Below are 20936 nucleotides of genomic sequence, written 5' to 3' on the forward strand. Positions count from 1 at the left end.
ACCGTTCAGTGTGCTCACCGCTCTGTGCGCTCACCGCTCTGTGTGCCCAACGTTCAGTGTGCTCACCGTTCAGTGTGCTCACCGTTCATTGTGCTCACCGTTCAGTGTGCTCACCGCTCTGTGCGCTCACCGTTCAGTGTGCTCACCGCTCTGTGTGCTCACCGCTCTGTGTGCTCACCGCTCTGTGTGCTCACCATTCAGTGTGCTCACCGTTGAGTGTACTCGCCGTTGAGTGAACTCACCGTTCATTGTGCTCACCGCTCTGTGTGCTCACCGCTCTGTGTGCTCACCGTTCAGTGTGCTCACCGTTCAGTGTGCTCACCGCTCAGTGTGCTCACCGCTCAGTGTGCTCACCGCTCAGTGTGCTCACCGCTCAGTATGCTCACCGTTTAGTGTACTCACCGTTCAGTGCGCTCACCGTTCAGTGTGCTCACCGCTCTGCACGCTCACCGTTCAGTGTACTCACCGTTCAGTGCGCTCACCGTTCAGTGTGCTCATTGCTCTGTGCGCTCACCGCTCAGTGTGCTCACCGTTCAGTGTGCTCACCGTTCATTGTGCTCACCGTTCAGTGTGCTCACCGTTCAGTGTGCTCACAGCTCTGTGCGCTCACCGTTCAGTGCGCTCACCGCTCAGTGTACTCATCGTTCAGTGTGCTCACAGCTCTGTACGCTCACCGTTCAGTGTGCTCACTGTTCAGTGTGCTCACCGTTCAGTGTGCTCACCGTTCAGTGTGCTCACCGTTCAGTGTGCTCACCGCTCAGTGTGCTCACCGCTCCGTGTACTAACCGTTCAGTGTACTCACCGTTCAGTGTACTCACCGTTCAGTGTGCTCACCGCTCCGTGTCCTCACCGTTCAGTGTACTCACCGTTCAGTGTGCTCACCGCTCCGTGTACTCACCGTTCAGTGTGCTCACCGCTCCGTGTACTCACCGTTCAGTGTACTCACCGTTCAGTGTGCTCACCGCTCCGTGTACTCACCGTAAAGTGTGCTCACCGCTCCGTGTACTCACCGTTCAGTGTGCTCACCGCTCTGTGTGCTCACCGCTCTGTGTGCTCACCGTTCAGTGCGCTCACCCATCAGTGCGCTCACCGTTCAGTGTGCTCACCGCTCTGTGCGCCCACCGTTCAGTGCGCTCACCGTTCAGTGCGCTCACCGTTCAGTGTGCTCACCGTTCAGTGTCCTCACCGTTCAGTGTACTCACCATTCAGTGTGCTCACCGCTACGTGTACTCACCGTTCAGTGTACTCACCGCTCAGTGTGCTCACCGCTCTGTGTGCTCACCGCTCTGTGTACTCACCGTTCATTGCGCTCACCTTTCAGTGTGCTCACCGCTCCGTGTACTCACCGTTCAGTGTGCTCACCGTTCAGTGTGCTCACCGTTCAGTGTGCTCACCGCTCCGTGTGCTCACCGCTCTGTGCGCTCACCGCTCTGTGCGCCCACCGTTCAGTGTACTCACCGTTCAGTGTACTCACCGTTCAGTGTGCTCACCGCTCTGTGCGCTCACCGCTCTGTGTGCTCACCGTTCTGTGTACTCACCGTTCAGTGTACTCACCGTTCAGTGTGCTCACCGTTCAGTGTGCTCACAGCTCTGTCCGCTCACCGTTCAGTGCGCTCACCGTTCAGTGCGCTCACCGTTCAGTGCGCTCACCGTTCAGTGTGCTCACCGTTCAGTGTGCTCACAGCTCTGCACGCTCACCGTTCAGTGTGCTCACTGTTCAGTGTACTCACCGTTCAGTGTGCTCACTGTTCAGTGTACTCACCGCTCTGTGCGCTCACCGCTCTGTGCGCTCACCGCTCTGTGCGCTCACCGTTCAGTGTTCTCACAGCTCTGTACGCTCACCGTTCAGTGTACTCACTGTTCAGTGTACTCACCGTTCAGTGTGCTCACTGTTCAGTGTACTCACCGTTCAGTGCGCTCACCGTTCAGTGCGCTCACCGTTCAGTGCGCTCACCGTTCAGTGTGCTCACCCATCAGTGCGCTCACCGTTCAGTGTGCTCACCGCTCTGTGCGCTCACCGTTCAGTGTGCTCACCGTTCAGTGTACTCACCGCTCTGTGCGCTCACCGCTCTGTGCGCTCACCGCTCTGTGCGCCCACCGTTCAGTGTACTCACTGTTCAGTGTGCTCACCGTTCAGTGTGCTCACCGTTCAGTCTACTCACCGTTCAGTGTGCTCACCGTTCAGTGTACTCACCGTTCAGTGTGCTCACCGCTCTGTGTGCTCACTGTTCATTGCGCTCACCGTTCAGTGCGCTCACCGTTCAGTGTCCTCACCGCTCTGTGTACTCACCGCTCTGTGTGCTCACCGTTCAGTGCGCTCACCGTTCAGTGCGCTCACCGTTCAGTGTGCTCATTGCTCTGTGCGCTCACCGCTCAGTGCGCTGACCGCTCAGTGTGCTCACCGTTCAGTGTCCTCATCATTCAGTGTGCTCACAGCTCTGTACGCTCACCGTTCAGTGTGCTCACTGTTCAGTGTGCTCACCGTTCAGTGCGCTCACCGTTCAGTGCGCTCACCGTTCAGTGTGCTCACCGTTCAGTGTGCTCACCGCTCCGTGTACTCACCGTTCAGTGCGCTCACCGTTCAGTGTGCTCACCGCTCCGTGCACTCACCGTTCAGTGTACTCACCGTTCAGTGTGCTCACCGTTCAGTGAACTCACCGTTCAGTGTGCTCACCGTTCAGTGTGCTCACCGCTCCTTGCACTCACCGTTCAGTGTACTCACCGTTCAGTGTACTCACCGCTCCGTGTACTCACCGCTCAGTGTGCTCACCGCTCCGTGTGCTCACCGCTCCGTGTGCTCACCGCTCCGTGTACTCACCGTTCAGTGTACTCACCGTTCAGTGTGCTCACCGCTCCGTGTCCTCACCGTTCAGTGTCCTCACCGTTCAGTGTCCTCACCGTTCAGTGTCCTCACCGTTCAGTGTGCTCACCGCTCCGTGTACTCACCGTTCAGTGTACTCACCGTTCAGTGTGCTCACCGCTCCGTGTACTCACCGTTCATTGTGCTCACCGCTCCGTGTACTCACCGTTCAGTGTGCTCACCGCTCCGTGTACTCACCGTTCAGTGTACTCACCGTTCAGTGTGCTCACCGCTCCGTGTACTCACCGTTCAGTGTACTCACCGTTCAGTGTGCGCACCGTTCAGTGCGCTCACAGCTCTGTACGCTCACCGTTCAGTGTGCTCACCGTTCAGTGCGCTCACCGCTCTGTGCGCCCACCGTTCAGTGTGCTCACCGTTCAGTGTGCTCACCGTTCAGTGCGCTCACCGTTCAGTGCGCTCACCGTTCAGTGCACTCACCGTTCAGTGTGCTCACCGCTCTGTCTGCTCACCGTTCATTGTGCTCACCATTCAGTGTGCTCACCGCTCTGTGTGCTCACCGCTCTGTGTGCTCACCGCTCTGTGTGCTCACCGCTCTGTGTGCTCACCGCTCTGTGTGCTCACCGTTCAGTGTGCTCACCGCTCAGTGTGCTCACCGCTCTGTGCGCTCACCGTTCAGTGCGCTCACCGTTCAGTGCGCTCACCGCTCTGTGCGATCACAGCTCTGTGTGCTCACCGTTCAGTGCGCTCACCGCTCAGTGTGCTCACCATTCAGTGCGCTCACCGTTCAGTGCGCTCACCGTTCAGTGTACTCACCGCTTAGTGCGCTCACCGTTCAGTGTGCTCACCGTTCAGTGCGCTCACCGTTCAGTGCACTCACCATTCAGTGTGCTCACCGCTCTGTCTGCTCACCGTTCATTGTGCTCACCATTCAGTGTGCTCACCGCTCTGTGTGCTCACCGCTCTGTGTGCTCACCGCTCTGTGTGCTCACCGCTCTGTGTGCTCACCGTTCAGTGTGCTCACCGTTCAGTGTGCTCACCGTTCAGTGTGCTCACCGTTCAGTGTGCTCACCGTTCAGTGTGCTCACAGCTCTGTACGCTCACAGCTCTGTACGCTCACCGTTCAGTGTGCTCACCGTTCAGTGTGCTCACCGTTCAGTGTGCTCACCGTTCAGTGTGCTCACAGCTCTGTGCACTCACCGTTCAGTGCGCTCACCATTCAGTGCGCTCACCGTTCAGTACACTCACCGTTCAGTCCACTCACCGTTCAGTGTGCTCACCGTTCAGTCCGCTCACCGCTCTGTGTGCTCACCGCTCTGTGTGCTCACCGTTCATTGCGCTCACCATTCAGTGTGCTCAACATTCTGTGTGCTCACCGTTCAGTGTGCTCAACATTCTGTGTGCTCACCGTTCAGTGTGCTCACCGTTCAGTGTGCTCACCGTTCAGTGTGCTCACCGTTCAGTGTGCTCACCGTTCAGTGTGCTCACCGCTCTGTGTGCTCACCGCTCTGTGTGCTCACTGCTCTGTGTGCTCACCGCTCTGTGTGCTCACCCCTCAGTGCGCTCACCCCTCAGTGCGCTCACCGTTCAGTGTGCTCACCGCTCTGTGTGCTCACCGTTCAGTGCGCTCACCGTTCAGTGCGCTCACCGCTCTGTGTGCTCACCGTTCAGTGTGCTCACCGTTCAGTGTGCTCACCGTTCAGTGTGCTAACCGTTCAGTGCGCTCACCGTTCATTGTGCTCTTTGCTCTGTGCGCTCACCGCTCAGTGCGCTCACCGCTCAGTGTGCTCACCGTTCAGTGCGCTCACCGTTCAGTGTGCTCACCGTTCAGTGTACTCACCGCTTAGTGCGCTCACCGTTCAGTGTGCTCACCGTTCAGTGCGCTCACCGTTCAGTGCACTCACCGCTCTGTCTGCTCACCGTTCATTGTGCTCACCATTCAGTGTGCTCACCGCTCTGTGTGCTCACCGCTCTGTGTGCTCACCGCTCTGTGTGCTCACCGTTCAGTGCGCTCACCGTTCAGTGCGCTCACCGTTCAGTGCGCTCACCGTTCAGTGCGCTCACCGTTCAGTGCGCTCACCGTTCAGTGTGCTCACCGTTCAGTGTGCTCACCGTTCAGTGTGCTCACAGCTCTGTACGCTCACCGTTCAGTGTGCTCACCGTTCAGTGTGCTCACCGTTCAGTGTGCTCACCGTTCAGTGTGCTCACAGCTCTGTGTACTCACCGTTCAGTGCGCTCACCATTCAGTGCGCTCACCGTTCAGTACACTCACCGTTCAGTCCACTCACCGTTCAGTGTGCTCACCGTTCAGTCCACTCACCGTTCAGTGTGCTCACCGTTCAGTGTACTCACCATTCTGTGTGCTCACCGCTCTGTGTGCTCACCGCTCTGTGTGCTCACTGCTCTGTGTGCTCACCGCTCATTGCGCTCACCACTCAGTGTGCTCAACGTTCTGTGTGCTCACCATTCAGTGTGCTCACCGTTCAGTGTGCTCACCGTTCAGTGTGCTCACCGTTCAGTGTGCTCACCGTTCAGTGTGCTCACCGCTCTGTGTGCTCACCGCTCTGTGTGCTCACCCCTCAGTGCGCTCACCGTTCAGTGTGCTCACCGCTCTGTGTGCTCACCGTTCAGTGCGCTCACCGTTCAGTGCGCTCACCGCTCTGTGTGCTCACCGTTCAGTGTGCTCACCGTTCAGTGTGCTCACCGTTCAGTGTGCTCACCGTACAGTGCGCTCACCGTTCAGTGTGCTCTTTGCTCTGTGCGCTCACCGCTCAGTGCGCTCACCGCTCAGTGTGCTCACCGTTCAGTGTGCTCACCGTTCAGTGTGCTCACCGTTCAGTGTGCTCATCGTTCAGTGTGCTCATCGTTCAGTGTGCTCACAGCTCTGTATGCTCACAGCTCTGTACGCTCACCGTTCAGTGTGCTCACTGTTCAGTGTTTTCACCGTTCAGTGCGCTCACCGTTCAGTGTGCTCACCGTTCAGTGCGCTCACCGTTCAGTGTGCTCACCGCTCCGTGTACTCACCGTTCAGTGCGCTCACCGTTCAGTGTACTCACCGCTCCGTGTGCTCACCGCTCCGTGTACTCACTGTTCAGTGTACTCACTGTTCAGTGTACTCACCGTTCAGTGTGCTCACCGCTCAGTGTGCTCACCGCTCTGTGCGCTCACCGTTCAGTGCGCTCACCGCTCAGTGCGCTCACCGCTCAGTGTGCTCACCGCTCAGTGTGCTCACCGTTCAGTGCGCTCACCGCTCAGTGTGCTCACCATTCAGTGTGCTCACCGTTCAGTGCGCTCACCGTTCAGTGTGCTCACCGTTCAGTGTACTCACCGCTTAGTGCGCTCACCGTTCAGTGAACTCACCGTTCAGTGTGCTCACCGTTCAGTGCGCTCACCATTCAGTGCACTCACCGTTCAGTGTGCTCACCGCTCTGTCTGCTCACCGCTCTGTCTGCTCACCGTTCATTGTGCTCACCATTCAGTGTGCTCACCGTTCAGTGTGCTCACCGCTCTGTGTGCTCACCGCTCTGTGTCCTCACCGTTCAGTGCGCTCACCGTTCAGTGTGCTCACCGTTCAGTGTGCTCACCGTTCAGTGTGCTCACCGTTCATTGCGCTCACCGTTCAGTGCGCTCACCGTTCAGTGTGCTCACCGTTCAGTGTACTCACCGCTCTGTGTGCTCACCGTTCTGTGTGCTCACCGTTCAGTGCGCTCACCGTTCAGTGCGCTCACCGTTCAGTGTACTCACCGCTCTGTGTGCTCACCGTTCTGTGTGCTCACCGTTCTGTGTGCTCACCGTTCAGTGTTCTCACCGTTCAGTGTACTCACCGCTCTGTGTACTCACCGCTCTGTGTGCTCACCGCTCTGTGTGCTCACCGTTCAGTGTGCTCACCGTTCAGTGTGCTCACCGTTCAGTGTGCTCACCGTTCAGTGTGCTCACCGCTCAGTGCGCTCACCGCTCAGTGCGCTCACCGTTCAGTGTACTCATCATTCAGTGTGCTCACAGCTCTGGACGCTCACCGTTCAGTGCGCTCACCGTTCAGTGCGCTCACCGTTCAGTGCGCTCACCGTTCAGTGTGCTCACCGCTCCGTGTACTCACCGCTCCGTGTACTCACCGTTCAGTGTGCTCACCGTTCAGTGTACTCATCATTCAGTGTGCTCACAGCTCTGGACGCTCACCGTTCATTGCGCTCACCGTTCAGTGTGCTCACCGTTCAGTGTACTCACCGCTCTGTGTGCTCACCGTTCTGTGTGCTCACCGTTCTGTGTGCTCACCGTTCTGTGTGCTCACCGCTCAGTGCGCTCACCGCTCAGTGTGCTCACCGTTCAGTGTGCTCACCGTTCAGTGTGCTCACCGTTCAGTGTGCTCACCGCTCAGTGTACTCACCGCTCCGTGTACTCACCGTTCAGTGTGCTCACAGCTCTGTGTACTCACCGTTCAGTGCGCTCACCATTCAGTGCGCTCACCGTTCAGTACACTCACCGTTCAGTCCACTCACCGTTCAGTGTGCTCACCGTTCAGTCCACTCACCGTTCAGTGTGCTCACCGTTCAGTGTGCTCACCGTTCAGTGTACTCACCATTCTGTGTGCTCACCGTTCAGTGTGCTCACCGCTCTGTGTGCTCACCGCTCTGTGTGCTCACCGCTCTGTGTGCTCACCGTTCATTGCGCTCACCATTCAGTGTGCTCAACGTTCTGTGTGCTCACTGTTCAGTGTGCTCACCGTTCAGTGTGCTCACCGTTCAGTGTGCTCACCGCTCTGTGTGCTCACCGCTCTGTGTGCTCACCGCTCTGTGTGCTCACCCCTCAGTGCGCTCACCGTTCAGTGTGCTCACCGTTCAGTGTGCTCACCGCTCTGTGTGCTCACCGTTCAGTGCGCTCACCGTTCAGTGCGCTCACCGCTCTGTGTGCTCACCGTTCAGTGTGCTCACCGTTCAGTGTGCTCACCGTTCAGTGCGCTCACCGTTCAGTGTGCTCTTTGCTCTGTGCGCTCACCGCTCAGTGCGCTCACCGCTCAGTGTGCTCACCGTTCAGTGTGCTCATCGTTCAGTGTGCTCATCGTTCAGTGTGCTCATCGTTCAGTGTGCTCACAGCTCTGTACGCTCACAGCTCTGCACGCTCACCGTTCAGTGTGCTCACTGTTCAGTGTTTTCACCGTTCAGTGCGCTCACCGTTCAGTGTGCTCACCGTTCAGTGCGCTCACCGTTCAGTGTGCTCACCGCTCCGTGTACTCACCGTTCAGTGCGCTCACCGTTCAGTGTACTCACCGCTCCGTGTGCTCACCGCTCCGTGTACTCACTGTTCAGTGTACTCACTGTTCAGTGTACTCACCGTTCAGTGTGCTCACCGCTCTGTGCGCTCACCGTTCAGTGCGCTCACCGTTCAGTGCGCTCACCGCTCAGTGTGCTCACCGCTCAGTGTGCTCACCGCTCAGTGTGCTCACCGTTCAGTGTGCTCACCGCTCAGTGTGCTCACCATTCAGTGTGCTCACCGTTCAGTGCGCTCACCGTTCAGTGTGCTCACCGTTCAGTGTACTCACCGCTTTGTGCGCTCACCGTTCAGTGTACTCACCGTTCAGTATGCTCACCGTTCAGTGCGCTCACCATTCAGTGCACTCACCGTTCAGTGTGCTCACCGCTCTGTCTGCTCACCGCTCTGTCTGCTCACCGTTCATTGTGCTCACCATTCAGTGTGCTCACCGTTCAGTGTGCTCACCGCTCTGTGTGCTCACCGCTCTGTGTGCTCACCGTTCAGTGCGCTCACCGTTCAGTGTGCTCACCGTTCAGTGCGCTCACCGTTCAGTGTGCTCACCGTTCATTGCGCTCACCGTTCAGTGCGCTCACCGTTCAGTGTGCTCACCGTTCAGTGTACTCACCGCTCTGTGTGCTCACCGTTCTGTGTGCTCACCGTTCTGTGTGCTCACCGTTCAGTGTTCTCACCGTTCAGTGTACTCACCGTTCAGTGCGCTCACCGCTCTGTGCGATCACAGCTCTGTGCGCTCACCGTTCAGTGCGCTCACCGCTCAGTGTGCTCACCATTCAGTGCGCTCACCGTTCAGTGTGCTCACCGTTCAGTGTACTCACCGCTCAGTGCGCTCACCGTTCAGTGTGCTCACCGTTCAGTGCGCTCACCGTTCAGTGCACTCACCATTCAGTGTGCTCACCGCTCTGTCTGCTCACCGTTCATTGTGCTCACCATTCAGTGTGCTCACCGCTCTGTGTGCTCACCGCTCTGTGTGCTCACCGCTCTGTGTGCTCACCGCTCTGTGTGCTCACCGCTCTGTGTGCTCACCGTTCAGTGTGCTCACCGTTCAGTGTGCTCACCGTTCAGTGTGCTCACCGTTCAGTGTGCTCACAGCTCTGTACGCTCACAGCTCTGTACGCTCACCGTTCAGTGTGCTCACCGTTCAGTGTGCTCACCGTTCAGTGTGCTCACCGTTCAGTGTGCTCACAGCTCTGTGTACTCACCGTTCAGTGCGCTCACCATTCAGTGCGCTCACCGTTCAGTACACTCACCGTTCAGTCCGCTCACCGTTCAGTGTGCTCACCGTTCAGTCCGCTCACCGTTCAGTGTGCTCACCGTTCAGTGTACTCACCATTCTGTGTGCTCACCGTTCAGTGTGCTCACCGCTCTGTGTGCTCACCGCTCTGTGTGCTCACCGCTCTGTGTGCTCACCGCTCTGTGTGCTCACCGTTCATTGCGCTCACCGTTCAGTGTGCTCACCGTTCAGTGTGCTCACCGTTCAGTGTGCTCACCGTTCAGTGTGCTCACCGCTCTGTGTGCTCACCGCTCTGTGTGCTCACTGCTCTGTGTGCTCACCGCTCTGTGTGCTCACCCCTCAGTGCGCTCACCGTTCAGTGTGCTCACCGCTCTGTGTGCTCACCGTTCAGTGCGCTCACCGTTCAGTGCGCTCACCGCTCTGTGTGCTCACCGTTCAGTGTGCTCACCGTTCAGTGTGCTCACCGTTCAGTGCGCTCACCGTTCAGTGCGCTCACCGTTCAGTGTGCTCTTTGCTCTGTGCGCTCACCGCTCAGTGCGCTCACCGCTCAGTGTGCTCACCGTTCAGTGCGCTCACCGTTCAGTGTGCTCACCGTTCAGTGTACTCACCGCTTAGTGCGCTCACCGTTCAGTGTGCTCACCGTTCAGTGCGCTCACCGTTCAGTGCACTCACCGCTCTGTCTGCTCACCGTTCATTGTGCTCACCGTTCAGTGTGCTCTTTGCTCTGTGCGCTCACCGCTCAGTGCGCTCACCGCTCTGTCTGCTCACCGTTCATTGTGCTCACCATTCAGTGTGCTCACCGCTCTGTGTGCTCACCGCTCTGTGTGCTCACCGCTCTGTGTGCTCACCGTTCAGTGCGCTCACCGTTCAGTGCGCTCACCGTTCAGTGCGCTCACCGTTCAGTGTGCTCACCGTTCAGTGTGCTCACAGCTCTGTACGCTCACCGTTCAGTGTGCTCACCGTTCAGTGTGCTCACCGTTCAGTGTGCTCACAGCTCTGTGTACTCACCGTTCAGTGCGCTCACCATTCAGTGCGCTCACCGTTCAGTACACTCACCGTTCAGTCCACTCACCGTTCAGTGTGCTCACCGTTCAGTCCACTCACCGTTCAGTGTGCTCACCGTTCAGTGTACTCACCATTCTGTGTGCTCACCGCTCTGTGTGCTCACCGCTCTGTGTGCTCACCCCTCAGTGCGCTCACCGTTCAGTGTGCTCACCGCTCTGTGTGCTCACCGTTCAGTGCGCTCACCATTCAGTGCACTCACCGTTCAGTGTGCTCACCGCTCTGTCTGCTCACCGCTCTGTCTGCTCACCGTTCATTGTGCTCACCATTCAGTGTGCTCACCGTTCAGTGTGCTCACCGCTCTGTGTGCTCACCGCTCTGTCCTCACCGTTCAGTGCGCTCACCGTTCAGTGTGCTCACCGTTCATTGCGCTCACCGTTCAGTGCGCTCACCGTTCAGTGTGCTCACCGTTCAGTGTACTCACCGCTCTGTGTGCTCACCGTTCTGTGTGCTCACCGTTCAGTGCGCTCACCGTTCAGTGTGCTCACCGTTCAGTGTACTCACCGCTCTGTGTGCTCACCGCTCTGTGTGCTCACCGCTCTGTGTGCTCACCGCTCTGTGTGCTCACCGCTCTGTGTGCTCACCGTTCAGTGTGCTCACCGTTCAGTGTGCTCACCGTTCAGTGTGCTCACCGCTCAGTGCGCTCACCGCTCAGTGTGCTCACCGTTCAGTGTACTCATCATTCAGTGTGCTCACAGCTCTGGACGCTCACCGTTCAGTGCGCTCACCGTTCAGTGCGCTCACCGTTCAGTGCGCTCACCGTTCAGTGTGCTCACCGCTCCGTGTACTCACCGCTCCGTGTACTCACCGTTCAGTGTGCTCACCGTTCAGTGTACTCATCATTCAGTGTGCTCACAGCTCTGGACGCTCACCGTTCATTGCGCTCACCGTTCAGTGCGCTCACCGTTCAGTGCGCTCACCGTTCAGTGTACTCACCGTTCTGTGTGCTCACCGTTCTGTGTGCTCACCGTTCTGTGTGCTCACCATTCTGTGTGCTCACCGCTCAGTGCGCTCACCGCTCAGTGCGCTCACCGTTCAGTGTGCTCACCGTTCAGTGTGCTCACCGCTCAGTGTCCTCACCGCTCCGTGTGCTCACCGTTCAGTGTGCTCACAGCTCTGTGTACTCACCGTTCAGTGCGCTCACCATTCAGTGCGCTCACCGTTCAGTACACTCACCGTTCAGTCCACTCACCGTTCAGTGTGCTCACCGTTCAGTCCGCTCACCGTTCAGTGTGCTCACTGTTCAGTGTACTCACCATTCTGTGTGCTCACCGTTCAGTGTGCTCACCGCTCTGTGTGCTCACCGCTCTGTGTGCTCACCGCTCTGTGTGCTCACCGCTCTGTGTGCTCACCGTTCATTGCGCTCACCATTCAGTGTGCTCAACGTTCTGTGTGCTCACCGTTCAGTGTGCTCACCGTTCAGTGTGCTCACCGTTCAGTGTGCTCACCGCTCTGTGTGCTCACCGTTCAGTGCGCTCACCGTTCAGTGTGCTCACCGTTCAGTGTGCTCACCGTTCAGTGTGCTCACCGCTCTGTGTGCTCACCGCTCTGTGTGCTCACCCCTCAGTGCGCTCACCGTTCAGTGTGCTCACCGCTCTGTGTGCTCACCGTTCAGTGCGCTCACCGTTCAGTGCGCTCACCACTCTGTGTGCTCACCGTTCAGTGTGCTCACCGTTCAGTGCGCTCACCGTTCAGTGTGCTCTTTGCTCTGTGCGCTCACCGCTCAGTGCGCTCACCGCTCAGTGTGCTCACCGTTCAGTGTGCTCATCGTTCAGTGTGCTCATCGTTCAGTGTGCTCACAGCTCTGTACGCTCACAGCTCTGCACGCTCACCGTTCAGTGTGCTCACTGTTCAGTGTTTTCACCGTTCAGTGCGCTCACCGTTCAGTGTGCTCACCGTTCAGTGCGCTCACCGTTCAGTGTGCTCACCGCTCCGTGTACTCACCGTTCAGTGCGCTCACCGTTCAGTGTACTCACCGCTCCGTGTGCTCACCGCTCCGTGTACTCACTGTTCAGTGTACTCACTGTTCAGTGTACTCACCGTTCAGTGTGCTCACCGCTCTGTGCGCTCACCGTTCAGTGCGCTCACCGTTCAGTGCGCTCACCGCTCAGTGTGCTCACCGTTCAGTGCGCTCACCGCTCAGTGTGCTCACCGCTCAGTGTGCTCACCGTTCAGTGTGCTCACCGCTCAGTGTGCTCACCATTCAGTGTGCTCACCGTTCAGTGCGCTCACCGTTCAGTGTGCTCACCGTTCAGTGTACTCACCGCTTTGTGCGCTCACCGTTCAGTGTACTCACCGTTCAGTGTGCTCACCGTTCAGTGCGCTCACCATTCAGTGCACTCACCGTTCAGTGTGCTCACCGCTCTGTCTGCTCACCGCTCTGTCTGCTCACCGTTCATTGTGCTCACCATTCAGTGTGCTCACCGTTCAGTGTGCTCACCGCTCTGTGTGCTCACCGCTCTGTGTGCTTACCGCTCTGTGTGCTCACCGTTCAGTGCGCTCACCGTTCAGTGTGCTCACCGTTCATTGCGCTCACCGTTCAGTGCGCTCACCGTTCAGTGTGCTCACCGTTCAGTGTCCTCACCGCTCTGTGTGCTCACCGTTCTGTGTGCTCACCGTTCTGTGTGCTCACCGTTCAGTGTTCTCACCGTTCAGTGTACTCACCGCTCTGTGTGCTCACCGCTCTGTGTGCTCACCGCTCTGTGTGCTCACCGTTCAGTGTGCTCATCGTTCAGTGTGCTCACCGCTCAGTGCGCTCACCGCTCAGTGTGCTCACCGTTCAGTGTACTCATCATTCAGTGTGCTCACAGCTCTGGACGCTCACCGTTCAGTGCGCTCACCGTTCAGTGTGCTCACCGCTCCGTGTACTCACCGCTCCGTGTACTCACCGTTCAGTGTGCTCACCGTTCAGTGTACTCATCATTCAGTGTGCTCACAGCTCTGGACGCTCACCGTTCATTGCGCTCACCGTTCAGTGCGCTCACCGTTCAGTGTGCTCACCGTTCAGTGTGCTCACCGCTCTGTGTGCTCACCGTTCTGTGTGCTCACCGTTCTGTGTGCTCACCGTTCTGTGTGCTCACCGTTCTGTGTGCTCACCGCTCAGTGTGCTCACCGCTCAGTGCGCTCACCGCTCAGTGCGCTCACCGTTCAGTGTGCTCACCGTTCAGTGCGCTCACCGTTCAGTGTGCTCACCGTTCAGTGTGCTCACCGTTCAGTGTGCTCACCGCTCAGTGTACTCACCGCTCCGTGTACTCACCGTTCATTGTGCTCACCGCTCCGTGTACTCACCGTTCAGTGTGCTCACAGCTCTGTACGCTCACCGTTCAGTGTGCTCACCGTTCAGTGTGCTCACCGTTCAGTGTGCTCACCGTTCAGTGTGCTCACCGTTCAGTGTGCTCACCGTTCAGTGTGCTCACAGCTCTGTGTACTCACCGTTCAGTGTGCTCACCGTTCAGTCCACTCACCGTTCAGTGTGCTCACCGTTCAGTCCACTCACCGTTCAGTGTGCTCACCGTTCAGTGTACTCACCATTCTGTGTGCTCACCGTTCAGTGTGCTCACCGCTCTGTGTGCTCACCGCTCTGTGTGCTCACCGCTCTGTGTGCTCACCGTTCATTGCGCTCACCATTCTGTGTGCTCACCGTTCAGTGTGCTCACCGTTCAGTGTGCTCACCGCTCTGTGTGCTCACCGCTCTGTGTGCTCACCGCTCTGTGTGCTCACCCCTCAGTGTGCTCACCGCTCTGTGTGCTCACCGTTCAGTGCGCTCACCGTTCAGTGCGCTCACCGCTCTGTGTGCTCACCGTTCAGTGTGCTCACCGTTCAGTGTGCTCACCGTTCAGTGCGCTCACCGTTCAGTGTGCTCTTTGCTCTGTGCGCTCACCGCTCAGTGCGCTCACCGCTCAGTGTGCTCACCGTTCAGTGCGCTCACCGTTCAGTGTGCTCACCGTTCAGTGTACTCACCGCTTAGTGCGCTCACCGTTCAGTGTGCTCACCGTTCAGTGTGCTCACCGTTCAGTGTACTCACCGCTTAGTGCGCTCACCGTTCAGTGTGCTCACCGTTCAGTGTGCTCACCGTTCAGTGCGCTCACCGTTCAGTGCACTCACCGTTCAGTGTGCTCACCGCTCTGTCTGCTCACCGTTCATTGTGCTCACCATTCAGTGTGCTCACCGCTCTGTGTGCTCACCGTTCAGTGCGCTCACCGTTCAGTGCGCTCACCGTTCAGTGCGCTCACCGTTCAGTGTGCTCACCGTTCAGTGTGCTCACCGTTCAGTGTGCTCACAGCTCTGTACGCTCACCGTTCAGTGTGCTCACCGTTCAGTGTGCTCACCGTTCAGTGTGCTCACCGTTCAGTGTGCTCACAGCTCTGTGCACTCACCATTCAGTGCGCTCACCGTTCAGTACACTCACCGTTCAGTCCACTCACCGTTCAGTGTGCTCACCGTTCAGTCCACTCACCGTTCAGTGTGCTCACCGTTCAGTCCACTCACCGTTCAGTGTGCTCACCATTCAGTGTACTCACCATTCTGTGTGCTCACCGTTCAGTGTGCTCACCGCTCTGTGTGCTCACCGCTCTGTGTGCTCACCGTTCAGTGTGCTCACCGTTCAGTGTGCTCACCGTTCAGTGTGCTCACCGCTCTGTGTGCTCACCGCTCTGTGTGCTCACCGTTCTGTGTGCTCACCCCTCAGTGCGCTCACCGTTCAGTGTGCTCACCGCTCTGTGTGCTCACCGTTCAGTGCGCTCACCGTTCAGTGCGCTCACCGCTCTGTGTGCTCACCGTTCAGTGTGCTCACCGTTCAGTGTGCTCACCGTTCAGTGTGCTCACCGTTCAGTGTGCTCACCGCTCAGTGCGCTCATCGTTCAGTGTGCTCACAGCTCTGTACGCTCACAGCTCTGTACGCTCACCGTTCAGTGTGCTCACTGTTCAGTGTTTTCACCGTTCAGTGCGCTCACCGCTCAGTGCGCTCATCGTTCAGTGTGCTCACAGCTCTGTACGCTCACAGCTCTGTACGCTCACCGTTCAGTGTGCTCACTGTTCAGTGTTTTCACCGTTCAGTGCGCTCACCGTTCAGTGTGCTCACCGTTCAGTGCGCTCACCGTTCAGTGTGCTCACCGCTCCGTGTACTCACCGTTCAGTGCGCTCACCGTTCAGTGTGCTCACCGCTCAGTGTACTCACCGCTCCGTGTACTCACCGTTCATTGTGCTCACCGCTCCGTGCACTCACCGTTCAGTGTGCTCACAGCTCTGTACGCTCACCGTTCAGTGTGCTCACCGTTCAGTGTGCTCACCGTTCAGTGTGCTCACCGTTCAGTGTGCTCACCGTTCAGTGTGCTCACAGCTCTGTGCACTCACCGTTCAGTGCGCTCACCATTCAGTGCGCTCACCGTTCAGTACACTCACCGTTCAGTCCACTCACCGTTCAGTGTGCTCACCGTTCAGTCCACTCACCGTTCAGTGTGCTCACCATTCAGTGTACTCACCATTCTGTGTGCTCACCGCTCTGTGTGCTCACCGCTCTGTGTGCTCACCGCTCTGTGTGCTCACCGTTCAGTGTGCTCACCGTTCAGTGTGCTCACCGTTCAGTGTGCTCACCGCTCTGTGTGCTCACCGCTCTGTGTGCTCACCGCTCTGTGTGCTCACCCCTCAGTGCGCTCACCGTTCAGTGTGCTCACCGCTCTGTGTGCTCACCGTTCAGTGCGCTCACCGTTCAGTGCGCTCACCGCTCTGTGTGCTCACCGTTCAGTGTGCTCACCGTTCAGTGTGCTCACCGTTCAGTGTGCTCACCGTTCAGTGCGCTCTTTGCTCTGTGCGCTCACCGCTCAGTGCGCTCACCGCTCAGTGCGCTCATCGTTCAGTGTGCTCACCGTTCAGTGCGCTCACCGTTCAGTGTGCTCACCGTTCAGTGTGCTCACTGTTCAGTGTTTTCACCGTTCAGTGCGCTCACCGCTCTGTGTGCTCACCCCTCAGTGTGCTCACCCCTCAGTGTGCTCACCGCTCTGTGTGCTCACCGTTCAGTGCGCTCACCGTTCAGTGCGCTCACCGCCCTGTGTGCTCACCGTTCAGTGTGCTCACCGTTCAGTGTGCTCACCGTTCAGTGCGCTCACCGTTCAGTGTGCTCTTTGCTCTGTGCGCTCACCGCTCAGTGCGCTCACCGCTCAGTGTGCTCACCGTTCAGTGCGCTCACCGTTCAGTGTGCTCACCGTTCAGTGTACTCACCGCTTAGTGCGCTCACCGTTCAGTGTGCTCACCGTTCAGTGTGCTCACCGTTCAGTGTGCTCACCGCTGAGTGCGCTCACCGTTCAGTGTGCTCACCGTTCAGTGCGCTCACCGTTCAGTGCACTCACCGTTCAGTGTGCTCACCGCTCTGTCTGCTCACCGTTCATTGTGCTCACCATTCAGTGTGCTCACCGCTCTGTGTGCTCACCGCTCTGTGTGCTCACCGCTCTGTGCGCTCACCGTTCAGTGCGCTCACCGTTCAGTGCGCTCACCGTTCAGTGCGCTCACCGTTCAGTGTGCTCACCGTTCAGTGTGCTCACCGTTCAGTGTGCTCACCGTTCAGTGTGCTCACAGCTCTGTACGCTCACCGTTCAGTGTGCTCACCGTTCAGTGTGCTCACCGTTCAGTGTGCTCACCGTTCAGTGTGCTCACAGCTCTGTGCACTCACCGTTCAGTGCGCTCACCATTCAGTGTGCTCACCGTTCAGTACACTCACCGTTCAGTCCACTCACCGTTCAGTGTGCTCACCGTTCAGTCCACTCACCGTTCAGTGTGCTCACCGTTCAGTCCACTCACCGTTCAGTGTGCTCACCATTCAGTGTACTCACCATTCTGTGTGCTCACCGTTCAGTGTGCTCACCGTTCAGTGTGCTCACCGCTCTGTGTGCTCACCGCTCTGTGTGCTCACCGTTCATTGCGCTCACCATTCAGTGCGCTCAACATTCTGTGTGCTCACCGTTCAGTGTGCTCACCGTTCAGTGTGCTCACCGTTCAGTGTGCTCACCGCTCTGTGTGCTCACCGTTCAGTGTGCTCTTTGCTCTGTGCGCTCACCGCTCAGTGCGCTCACCGCTCAGTGCGCTCATCGTTCAGTGTGCTCACAGCTCTGTACGCTGACAGCTCTGTACGCTCACCGTTCAGTGTGCTCACTGTTCAGTGTTTTCACCGTTCAGTGCGCTCACCGTTCAGTGTGCTCACCGTTCAGTGTGCTCACCGTTCAGTGCGCTCACCGTTCAGTGCGCTCACCGTTCAGTGTACTCACCGCTCCGTGTGCTCACCGCTCCGTGTACTCACTGTTCAGTGTACTCACTGTTCAGTGTACTCACCGTTCAGTGTGCTCACCGTTCAGTGTGCTCACCGCTCCGTGTACTCACCGCTCAGTGTACTCACCGCTCAGTGTGCTCACCGTTCAGTGCGCTCACCGTTCAGTGTGCTCACCGTTCAGTGCGCTCACCGTTCAGTGCGCTCACCGCCCAGTGCGCTCACCGTTCAGTGCGCTCACCGCTCAGTGTGCTCACCGCTCAGTGCACTCACCATTCAGTGCACTCACCGTTCAGTGTGCTCACCATTCAGTGTGCTCACCGTTCAGTGTGCTCACCGCTCTGTGTGCTCACCGCTCTGTGTGCTCACCGTTCAGTGCGCTCACCGTTCAGTGTGCTCACCGTTCATTGCGCTCACCGTTCAGTGCGCTCACCATTCAGTGCACTCACCGTTCAGTGTGCTCACCGCTCTGTCTGCTCACCGTTCATTGTGCTCACCATTCAGTGTGCTCACCGTTCAGTGTGCTCACCGCTCTGTGTGCTCACCGCTCTGTGTGCTCACCGCTCTGTGTGCTCACCGTTCAGTGCGCTCACCGTTCAGTGCGCTCACCGTTCAGTGTGCTCACCGTTCAGTGTGCTCACCGCTCTGTGTGCTCACCGCTCTGTGTGCTCACCGTTCTGTGTGCTCACCGTTCAGTGTGCTCACCGCTCAGTGCGCTCACCGTTCAGTGTGCTCACCGTTCAGTGTACTCATCATTCAGTGTGCTCACAGCTCTGGACGCTCACCGTTCATTGCGCTCACCGTTCAGTGCGCTCACCGTTCAGTGTGCTCACCGTTCAGTGTACTCACCGCTCTGTGTGCTCACCGTTCTGTGTGCTCACCGTTCTGTGTGCTCACCGTTCAGTGTGCTCACCGCTCAGTGTGCTCACCGTTCAGTGTGCTCACCGTTCAGTGTGCTCACCGCTCCGTGTACTCACCGCTCAGTGTGCTCACCGCTCAGTGTACTCACCGTTCAGTGTGCTCACCGCTCAGTGTACTCACCGTTCAGTGTGCTCACCGTTCAGTGCGCGCACCGTTCAGTGCGCTCACAGCTCTGTACGCTCACCGCTCAGTGTGCTCACCGCTCAGTGTGCTCACCGTTCAGTGTGCTCACCGTTCAGTGTGCTCACCGCTCCGTGTACTCACCGCTCAGTGTGCTCACCGCTCCGTGTACTCACCGCTCAGTGTGCTCACCGCTCAGTGTACTCACCGTTCAGTGTGCTCACCGTTCAGTGTGCGCACCGTTCAGTGCGCTCACAGCTCTGTACGCTCACCGTTCAGTGTGCTCACCGTTCAGTGCGCTCACCGCTCTGTGCGCCCACCGTTCAGTGTGCTCACCGTTCAGTGTGCTCACCGCTCTGTGCGCTCACCGCTCTGTGCACTCACCGTTCAGTGTGCTCACCGTTCAGTGTGCTCACCGTTCAGTGTGCTCACCGTTCAGTGTACTCACCATTCTGTGTGCTCACCATTCAGTGTGCTCACCGCTCTGTGTGCTCACCGTTCAGTGTGCTCACCGTTCAGTGTGCTCACCGTTCAGTGTGCTCACCGCTCTGTGTGCTCACCCCTCAGTGCGCTCACCGCTCTGTGTGCTCACCGCTCTGTGTGCTCACCGTTCAGTGCGCTCACCGTTCATTGCGCTCACCGTTCAGTGCGCTCACCATTCAGTGCACTCACCGTTCAGTGTGCTCACCGCTCTGTCTGCTCACCGTTCATTGTGCTCACCATTCAGTGTGCTCACCGTTCAGTGTGCTCACCGCTCTGTGTGCTCACCGCTCTGTGTGCTCACCGCTCTGTGTGCTCACCGTTCAGTGCGCTCACCGTTCAGTGTGCTCACCGTTCAGTGTACTCACCGCTCTGTGTGCTCACCGCTCTGTGTGCTCACCGTTCTGTGTGCTCACCGTTCAGTGTGCTCACCGCTCAGTGCGCTCACCGTTCAGTGTGCTCACCGTTCAGTGTACTCATCATTCAGTGTGCTCACAGCTCTGGACGCTCACCGTTCATTGCGCTCACCGTTCAGTGCGCTCACCGTTCAGTGTGCTCACCGTTCAGTGTACTCACCGCTCTGTGTGCTCACCGTTCTGTGTGCTCACCGTTCTGTGTGCTCACCGTTCAGTGTGCTCACCGCTCAGTGTGCTCACCGTTCAGTGTGCTCACCGTTCAGTGTGCTCACCGCTCCGTGTACTCACCGCTCAGTGTGCTCACCGCTCAGTGTACTCACCGTTCAGTGTGCTCACCGCTCAGTGTACTCACCGTTCAGTGTGCTCACCGTTCAGTGTGCGCACCGTTCAGTGCGCTCACAGCTCTGTACGCTCACCGCTCAGTGTGCTCACCGCTCAGTGTGCTCACCGTTCAGTGTGCTCACCGTTCAGTGTGCTCACCGCTCCGTGTACTCACCGCTCAGTGTGCTCACCGCTCAGTGTACTCACCGTTCAGTGTGCTCACCGTTCAGTGTGCGCACCGTTCAGTGCGCTCACAGCTCTGTACGCTCACCGTTCAGTGTGCTCACCGTTCAGTGCGCTCACCGCTCTGTGCGCCCACCGTTCAGTGTGCTCACCGTTCAGTGTGCTCACCGCTCTGTGCGCTCACCGCTCTGTGCACTCACCGTTCAGTGTGCTCACCGTTCAGTGTGCTCACCGTTCAGTGTGCTCACCGTTCAGTGTACTCACCATTCTGTGTGCTCACCATTCAGTGTGCTCACCGCTCTGTGTGCTCACCGTTCAGTGTGCTCACCGTTCAGTGTGCTCACCGTTCAGTGTGCTCACCGCTCTGTGTGCTCACCCCTCAGTGCGCTCACCGTTCAGTGTGCTCACCGCTCTGTGCGCTCACCGTTCAGTGCGCTCACCGTTCAGTGCGCTCACCGTTCAGTGCGCTCACCTCTCTGTGTGCTCACCGTTCAGTGTGCTCACCGTTCAGTGCGCTCACCGTTCAGTGTGCTCTTTGCTCTGTGCGCTCACCGCTCAGTGCGCTCACCGCTCAGTGCGCTCACCGCTCAGTGTGCTCACCGTTCAGTGTGCTCACAGCTCTGTACGCTCACCGTTCAGTGTGCTCACTGTTCAGTGTTTTCACCGTTCAGTGCGCTCACCGTTCAGTGTGCTCACCGTTCAGTGTGCTCACTGTTCAGTGTGCTCACCGCTCCGTGTGCTCACCGCTCCGTGTACTCACCGTTCAGTGTGCTCACCGTTCAGTGTGCTCACCGCTCAGTGTACTCACCGCTCAGTGTACTCACCGCTCAGTGCGCTCACCGCTCTGTGCGCTCACCGTTCAGT

The sequence above is a fragment of the Heptranchias perlo genome, chromosome 24, assembly GCF_035084215.1.
Source record: "Heptranchias perlo isolate sHepPer1 chromosome 24, sHepPer1.hap1, whole genome shotgun sequence".
NCBI lineage: Eukaryota > Metazoa > Chordata > Chondrichthyes > Hexanchiformes > Hexanchidae > Heptranchias > Heptranchias perlo.